Consider the following 8,059-nt stretch of genomic DNA (forward strand, 5'->3'; position numbering starts at 1 on the left):
CCGCATGGACCTCGGGCATTAAGGCTACTTTGTTACATTTTGGGATGAATGCTGGGCTTTGCTGAGACTGTGCAAGATGCTTTGCGTGAGCTCCGGATAGGCGACTTTGTGACATTTTGGGATGCGTGCTGGTACTTTGCTGGGACTGAGTGCCGCTGCATTTTGGGATCCATGCGGGTCCGTTTTGGGACTGAGTGCCGCTGCATTTTGGAATACATGATGGTCCGTTTTGGGGTCCAGGCTGGGACTTAGTGCCGCTGCATTTTGGGATCTTTGGCTTGCATGGAGCTCGTCTCATCTGAGTCCCAGAAGGGAGCTCTGATTTCCCGCATGGACCTCTGGCATTACGCTCTGACTTCCAGCATGGAGCTCGTCTCATCTGAGTCCCGGAAGGGAGCTCTGATTTCCCGCATGGACCTCTGGCATTAAGCTCTGACTTCCAGCATGGAGCTCGTCTCATCTGAGTCCCGGAAGGGAGCTCTGATTTCCCGCATGGACCTCGGGCATTAAGCATGGAGCTCTGACTTCCAGCATGGAGCTCGTCTCATCTGAGTCCCAGAAGGGAGCTCTGATTTCCCGCATGGACCTCGGGCATTAGCATGGGGCTCTGACTTCCAGCATGGAGCTCGTCTCATCTGAGTCCCAGAAGGGAGCTCTGATTTCCCGCATGGACCTCGGGCATTAGGCATGGGGCTCTCACTTCCAGCATGGAGCTCGTCTCATCTGAGTCCCAGAAGGGAGCTCTGATTTCCCGCATGGACCTCTGGCATTAAGCTCTGACTTCCAGCATGGAGCTCGTCTCATCTGAGTCCCAGAAGGGAGCTCTGATTTCCCGCATGGACCTCTGGCATTAAGCTCTGACTTCCAGCATGGAGCTCGTCTCATCTGAGTCCCAGAAGGGAGCTCTGATTTCCCGCATGGACCTCGGGCATTAAGCATGGGGCTTTGACTTCCAGCATGGAGCTCGTCTCATCTGAGTCCCAGAAGGGAGCTCTGATTTCCCGCATGGACCTCGGGCATTAAGGCTACTTTGTTACATTTTGGGATGAATGCTGGGCTTTGCTGAGACTGTGCAAGATGCTTTGCGTGAGCTCCGGATAGGCGACTTTGTGACATTTTGGGATGCGTGCTGGTACTTTGCTGGGACTGAGTGCCGCTGCATTTTGGGATCCATGCGGGTCCGTTTTGGGACTGAGTGCCGCTGCATTTTGGAATACATGATGGTCCGTTTTGGGGTCCAGGCTGGGACTTAGTGCCGCTGCATTTTGGGATCTTTGGCTTGCATGGAGCTCGTCTCATCTGAGTCCCAGAAGGGAGCTCTGATTTCCCGCATGGACCTCTGGCATTACGCTCTGACTTCCAGCATGGAGCTCGTCTCATCTGAGTCCCTGGAAGGGAGCTCTGATTTCCCGCATGGACCTCTGGCATTAAGCATGGAGCTCTGACTTCCAGCATGGAGCTCGTCTCATCTGAGTCCCAGAAGGGAGCTCTGACTTCCCGCATGGACCTCGGGCATTAAGCATGGGCTTGACTTCCAGCATGGAGCTCGTCTCATCTGAGTCCCAGAAGGGAGCTCTGATTTCCCGCATGGACCTCTGGCATTAAGCTCTGACTTCCAGCATGGAGCTCGTCTCATCTGAGTCCCAGAAGGGAGCTCTGATTTCCCGCATGGACCTCGGGCATTAAGCATGGGCTTGACTTCCAGCATGGAGCTCGTCTCATCTGAGTCCCAGAAGGGAGCTCTGATTTCCCGCATGGACCTCGGGCATTAAGCATGGGGCTTTGACTTCCAGCATGGAGCTCGTCTCATCTGAGTCCCAGAAGGGAGCTCTGATTTCCCGCATGGACCTCGGGCATTAGGCATGGGGCTCTGACTTCCAGCATGGAGCTCGTCTCATCTGAGTCCCAGAAGGGAGCTCTGATTTCCCGCATGGACCTCGGGCATTAAGCATGGGCTTGACTTCCAGCATGGAGCTCGTCTCATCTGAGTCCCAGAAGGGAGCTCTGATTTCCCGCATGGACCTCGGGCATTAAGCATGGGGCTTTGACTTCCAGCATGGAGCTCGTCTCATCTGAGTCCCAGAAGGGAGCTCTGATTTCCCGCATGGACCTCGGGCATTAAGCATGGGGCTTTGACTTCCAGCATGGAGCTCGTCTCATCTGAGTCCCAGAAGGGAGCTCTCATTTCCCGCATGGACCTCGGGCATTAGGCATGGGGCTCTCACTTCCAGCATGGAGCTCGTCTCATCTGAGTCCCAGAAGGGAGCTCTGATTTCCCGCATGGACCTCGGGCATTAAGCATGGGGCTTTGACTTCCAGCATGGAGCTCGTCTCATCTGAGTCCCAGAAGGGAGCTCTCATTTCCCGCATGGACCTCGGGCATTAGGCATGGGGCTCTCACTTCCAGCATGGAGCTCGTCTCATCTGAGTCCCAGAAGGGAGCTCTGATTTCCCGCATGGACCTCGGGCATTAAGCATGGAGCTCTGACTTCCAGCATGGAGCTCGTCTCATCTGAGTCCCAGAAGGGAGCTCTGATTTCCCGCATGGACCTCTGGCATTAAGCTCTCACTTCCAGCATGGAGCTCGTCTCATCTGAGTCCCAGAAGGGAGCTCTTATTTCCCGCATGGACCTCGGGCATTAGGCATGGGGCTCTCACTTCCAGCATGGAGCTCGGCTCATCTGAGACCCGGAAGGGAGCTCTGATTTCCCGCATGGACCTCGGGCATTAAGGCTACTTTGTTACATTTTGGGATGAATGCTGGGCTTTGCTGAGACTGTGCAAGATGCTTTGCGTGAGCTCCGGATAGGCGACTTTGTGACATTTTGGGATGCGTGCTGGTACTTTTCTGGGACTGAGTGCCGCTGCATTTTGGGATCCATGCGGGTCCGTTTTGGGACTGAGTGCCGCTGCATTTTGGAATACATGATGGTCCGTTTTGGGGTCCAGGCTGGGACTTAGTGCCGCTGCATTTTGGGATCTTTGGCTTGCATGGAGCTCGTCTCATCTGAGTCCCAGAAGGGAGCTCTGATTTCCCGCATGGACCTCTGGCATTAAGCTCTGACTTCCAGCATGGAGCTCGTCTCATCTGAGTCCCAGAAGGGAGCTCTGATTTCCCGCATGGACCTCGGGCATTAAGCATGGGCTCTGACTTCCAGCATGGAGCTCGTCTCATCTGAGTCCCAGAAGGGAGCTCTGATTTCCCGCATGGACCTCTGGCATTAAGCATGGCTTGACTTCCAGCATGGAGCTCGTCTCATCTGAGTCCCAGAAGGGAGCTCTGATTTCCCGCATGGACCTCTGGCATTAAGCTCTGACTTCCAGCATGGAGCTCGTCTCATCTGAGTCCCAGAAGGGAGCTCTGATTTCCCGCATGGACCTCTGGCATTAAGCTCTGACTTCCAGCATGGAGCTCGTCTCATCTGAGTCCCAGAAGGGAGCTCTGATTTCCCGCATGGACCTCGGGCATTAAGCATGGGCTTGACTTCCAGCATGGAGCTCGTCTCATCTGAGTCCCAGAAGGGAGCTCTGATTTCCCGCATGGACCTCGGGCATTAGGCATGGGGCTCTCACTTCCAGCATGGAGCTCGTCTCATCTGAGTCCCGGAAGGGAGCTCTGATTTCCCGCATGGACCTCGGGCATTAAGGCTACTTTGTTACATTTTGGGATGAATGCTGGGCTTTGCTGAGACTGTGCAAGATGCTTTGCGTGAGCTCCGGATAGGCGACTTTGTGACATTTTGGGATGCGTGCTGGTACTTTGCTGGGACTGAGTGCCGCTGCATTTTGGGATCCATGCGGGTCCGTTTTGGGACTGAGTGCCGCTGCATTTTGGAATACATGATGGTCCGTTTTGGGGTCCAGGCTGGGACTTAGTGCCGCTGCATTTTGGGATCTTTGGCTTGCATGGAGCTCGTCTCATCTGAGTCCCAGAAGGGAGCTCTGATTTCCCGCATGGACCTCTGGCATTAAGCTCTGACTTCCAGCATGGAGCTCGTCTCATCTGAGACCCGGAAGGGAGCTCTGATTTCCCGCATGGACCTCGGGCATTAAGCATGGAGCTCTGACTTCCAGCATGGAGCTCGTCTCATCTGAGTCCCAGAAGGGAGCTCTTATTTCCCGCATGGACCTCGGGCATTAAGCATGGGGCTTTGACTTCCAGCATGGAGCTCGTCTCATCTGAGTCCCAGAAGGGAGCTCTGATTTCCCGCATGGACCTCGGGCATTAAGCATGGGGCTTTGACTTCCAGCATGGAGCTCGTCTCATCTGAGTCCCAGAAGGGAGCTCTGATTTCCCGCATGGACCTCGGGCATTAAGCTCTGACTTCCAGCATGGAGCTCGTCTCATCTGAGTCCCAGAAGGGAGCTCTGATTTCCCGCATGGACCTCGGGCATTAAGCATGGGGCTTTGACTTCCAGCATGGAGCTCGTCTCATCTGAGTCCCAGAAGGGAGCTCTGATTTCCCGCATGGACCTCGGGCATTAAGCTCTGACTTCCAGCATGGAGCTCGTCTCATCTGAGTCCCAGAAGGGAGCTCTGATTTCCCGCATGGACCTCGGGCATTAAGCTCTGACTTCCAGCATGGAGCTCGTCTCATCTGAGTCCCAGAAGGGAGCTCTGATTTCCCGCATGGACCTCGGGCATTAAGCATGGGGCTTGACTTCCAGCATGGAGCTCGTCTCATCTGAGTCCCAGAAGGGAGCTCTGATTTCCCGCATGGACCTCGGGCATTAAGCATGGGCTCTGACTTCCAGCATGGAGCTCGTCTCATCTGAGTCCCAGAAGGGAGCTCTTATTTCCCGCATGGACCTCGGGCATTAAGCATGGAGCTCTGACTTCCAGCATGGAGCTCGTCTCATCTGAGTCCCAGAAGGGAGCTCTGATTTCCCGCATGGACCTCGGGCATTAAGCATGGGCTCTGACTTCCAGCATGGAGCTCGTCTCATCTGAGTCCCAGAAGGGAGCTCTGATTTCCCGCATGGACCTCTGGCATTAAGCTCTGACTTCCAGCATGGAGCTCGTCTCATCTGAGTCCCAGAAGGGAGCTCTTATTTCCCGCATGGACCTCGGGCATTAAGCATGGAGCGCTGACTTCCAGCATGGAGCTCGTCTCATCTGAGACCCGGAAGGGAGCTCTGATTTCCCGCATGGACCTCGGGCATTAAGGCTACTTTGTTACATTTTGGGATGAATGCTGGGCTTTGCTGAGACTGTGCAAGATGCTTTGCGTGAGCTCCGGATAGGCGACTTTGTGACATTTTGGGATGCGTGCTGGTACTTTGCTGGGCCTGAGTGCCGCTGCATTTTGGGATCCATGCGGGTCCGTTTTGGGACTGAGTGCCGCTGCATTTTGGAATACATGATGGTCCGTTTTGGGGTCCAGGCTGGGACTTAGTGCCGCTGCATTTTGGGATCTTTGGCTTGCATGGAGCTCGTCTCATCTGAGTCCCAGAAGGGAGCTCTGATTTCCCGCATGGACCTCTGGCATTACGCTCTGACTTCCAGCATGGAGCTCGTCTCATCTGAGTCCCAGAAGGGAGCTCTGATTTCCCGCATGGACCTCGGGCATTAGGCATGGGGCTCTCACTTCCAGCATGGAGCTCGTCTCATCTGAGTCCCGGAAGGGAGCTCTGATTTCCCGCATGGACCTCTGGCATTAAGCTATGACTTCCAGCATGGAGCTCGTCTCATCTGAGTCCCGGAAGGGAGCTCTGATTTCCCGCATGGACCTCTGGCATTACGCTCTGACTTCCAGCATGGAGCTCGTCTCATCTGAGTCCCAGAAGGGAGCTCTGATTTCCCGCATGGACCTCGGGCATTAAGCATGGGGCTTTGACTTCCAGCATGGAGCTCGTCTCATCTGAGTCCCAGAAGGGAGCTCTTATTTCCCGCATGGACCTCGGGCATTAAGCATGGAGCTCTGACTTCCAGCATGGAGCTCGTCTCATCTGAGTCCCAGAAGGGAGCTCTTATTTCCCGCATGGACCTCGGGCATTAAGCATGGGGCTTTGACTTCCAGCATGGAGCTCGTCTCATCTGAGTCCCAGAAGGGAGCTCTTATTTCCCGCATGGACCTCGGGCATTAAGCATGGAGCTCTGACTTCCAGCATGGAGCTCGTCTCATCTGAGTCCCAGAAGGGAGCTCTTATTTCCCGCATGGACCTCTGGCATTAAGCTCTGACTTCCAGCATGGAGCTCGTCTCATCTGAGTCCCAGAAGGGAGCTCTTATTTCCCGCATGGACCTCTGGCATTAAGCTCTGACTTCCAGCATGGAGCTCGTCTCATCTGAGTCCCAGAAGGGAGCTCTTATTTCCCGCATGGACCTCGGGCATTAAGCATGGGGCTTTGACTTCCAGCATGGAGCTCGTCTCATCTGAGTCCCGGAAGGGAGCTCTGATTTCCCGCATGGACCTCGGGCATTAAGGCTACTTTGTTACATTTTGGGATGAATGCTGGGCTTTGCTGAGACTGTGCAAGATGCTTTGCGTGAGCTCCGGATAGGCGACTTTGTGACATTTTGGGATGCGTGCTGGTACTTTGCTGGGACTGAGTGCCGCTGCATTTTGGGATCCATGCGGGTCCGTTTTGGGACTGAGTGCCGCTGCATTTTGGGATCTTTGGCTTGCATGGAGCTCGTCTCATCTGAGTCCCAGAAGGGAGCTCTGATTTCCCGCATGGACCTCTGGCATTACGCTCTGACTTCCAGCATGGAGCTCGTCTCATCTGAGTCCCAGAAGGGAGCTCTGATTTCCCGCATGGACCTCGGGCATTAAGCTCTCACTTCCAGCATGGAGCTCGTCTCATCTGAGTCCCGGAAGGGAGCTCTGATTTCCCGCATGGACCTCTGGCATTACGCTCTGACTTCCAGCATGGAGCTCGTCTCATCTGAGTCCCAGAAGGGAGCTCTGATTTCCCGCATGGACCTCTGGCATTAAGCTCTGACTTCCAGCATGGAGCTCGTCTCATCTGAGTCCCAGAAGGGAGCTCTTATTTCCCGCATGGACCTCGGGCATTAAGCATGGAGCGCTGACTTCCAGCATGGAGCTCGTCTCATCTGAGTCCCAGAAGGGAGCTCTGATTTCCCGCATGGACCTCGGGCATTAAGCATGGGGCTTTGACTTCCAGCATGGAGCTCGTCTCATCTGAGTCCCAGAAGGGAGCTCTGATTTCCCGCATGGACCTCGGGCATTAAGCATGGGGCTTTGACTTCCAGCATGGAGCTCGTCTCATCTGAGTCCCAGAAGGGAGCTCTGATTTCCCGCATGGACCTCGGGCATTAAGCATGGGGCTTTGACTTCCAGCATGGAGCTCGTCTCATCTGAGTCCCAGAAGGGAGCTCTGATTTCCCGCATGGACCTCGGGCATTAAGGCTACTTTGTTACATTTTGGGATGAATGCTGGGCTTTGCTGAGACTGTGCAAGATGCTTTGCGTGAGCTCCGGATAGGCGACTTTGTGACATTTTGGGATGCGTGCTGGTACTTTGCTGGGCCTGAGTGCCGCTGCATTTTGGGATCCATGCGGGTCCGTTTTGGGACTGAGTGCCGCTGCATTTTGGAATACATGATGGTCCGTTTTGGGGTCCAGGCTGGGACTTAGTGCCGCTGCATTTTGGGATCTTTGGCTTGCATGGAGCTCGTCTCATCTGAGTCCCAGAAGGGAGCTCTGATTTCCCGCATGGACCTCTGGCATTACGCTCTGACTTCCAGCATGGAGCTCGTCTCATCTGAGTCCCAGAAGGGAGCTCTGATTTCCCGCATGGACCTCGGGCATTAGGCATGGGGCTCTCACTTCCAGCATGGAGCTCGTCTCATCTGAGTCCCGGAAGGGAGCTCTGATTTCCCGCATGGACCTCTGGCATTAAGCTATGACTTCCAGCATGGAGCTCGTCTCATCTGAGTCCCGGAAGGGAGCTCTGATTTCCCGCATGGACCTCTGGCATTACGCTCTGACTTCCAGCATGGAGCTCGTCTCATCTGAGTCCCAGAAGGGAGCTCTGATTTCCCGCATGGACCTCGGGCATTAAGCATGGGGCTTTGACTTCCAGCATGGAGCTCG

Source organism: Phycodurus eques, unplaced genomic scaffold, assembly GCF_024500275.1.
Source record: "Phycodurus eques isolate BA_2022a unplaced genomic scaffold, UOR_Pequ_1.1 contig_207, whole genome shotgun sequence".
Taxonomy (NCBI): Eukaryota; Metazoa; Chordata; class Actinopteri; order Syngnathiformes; family Syngnathidae; genus Phycodurus; species Phycodurus eques.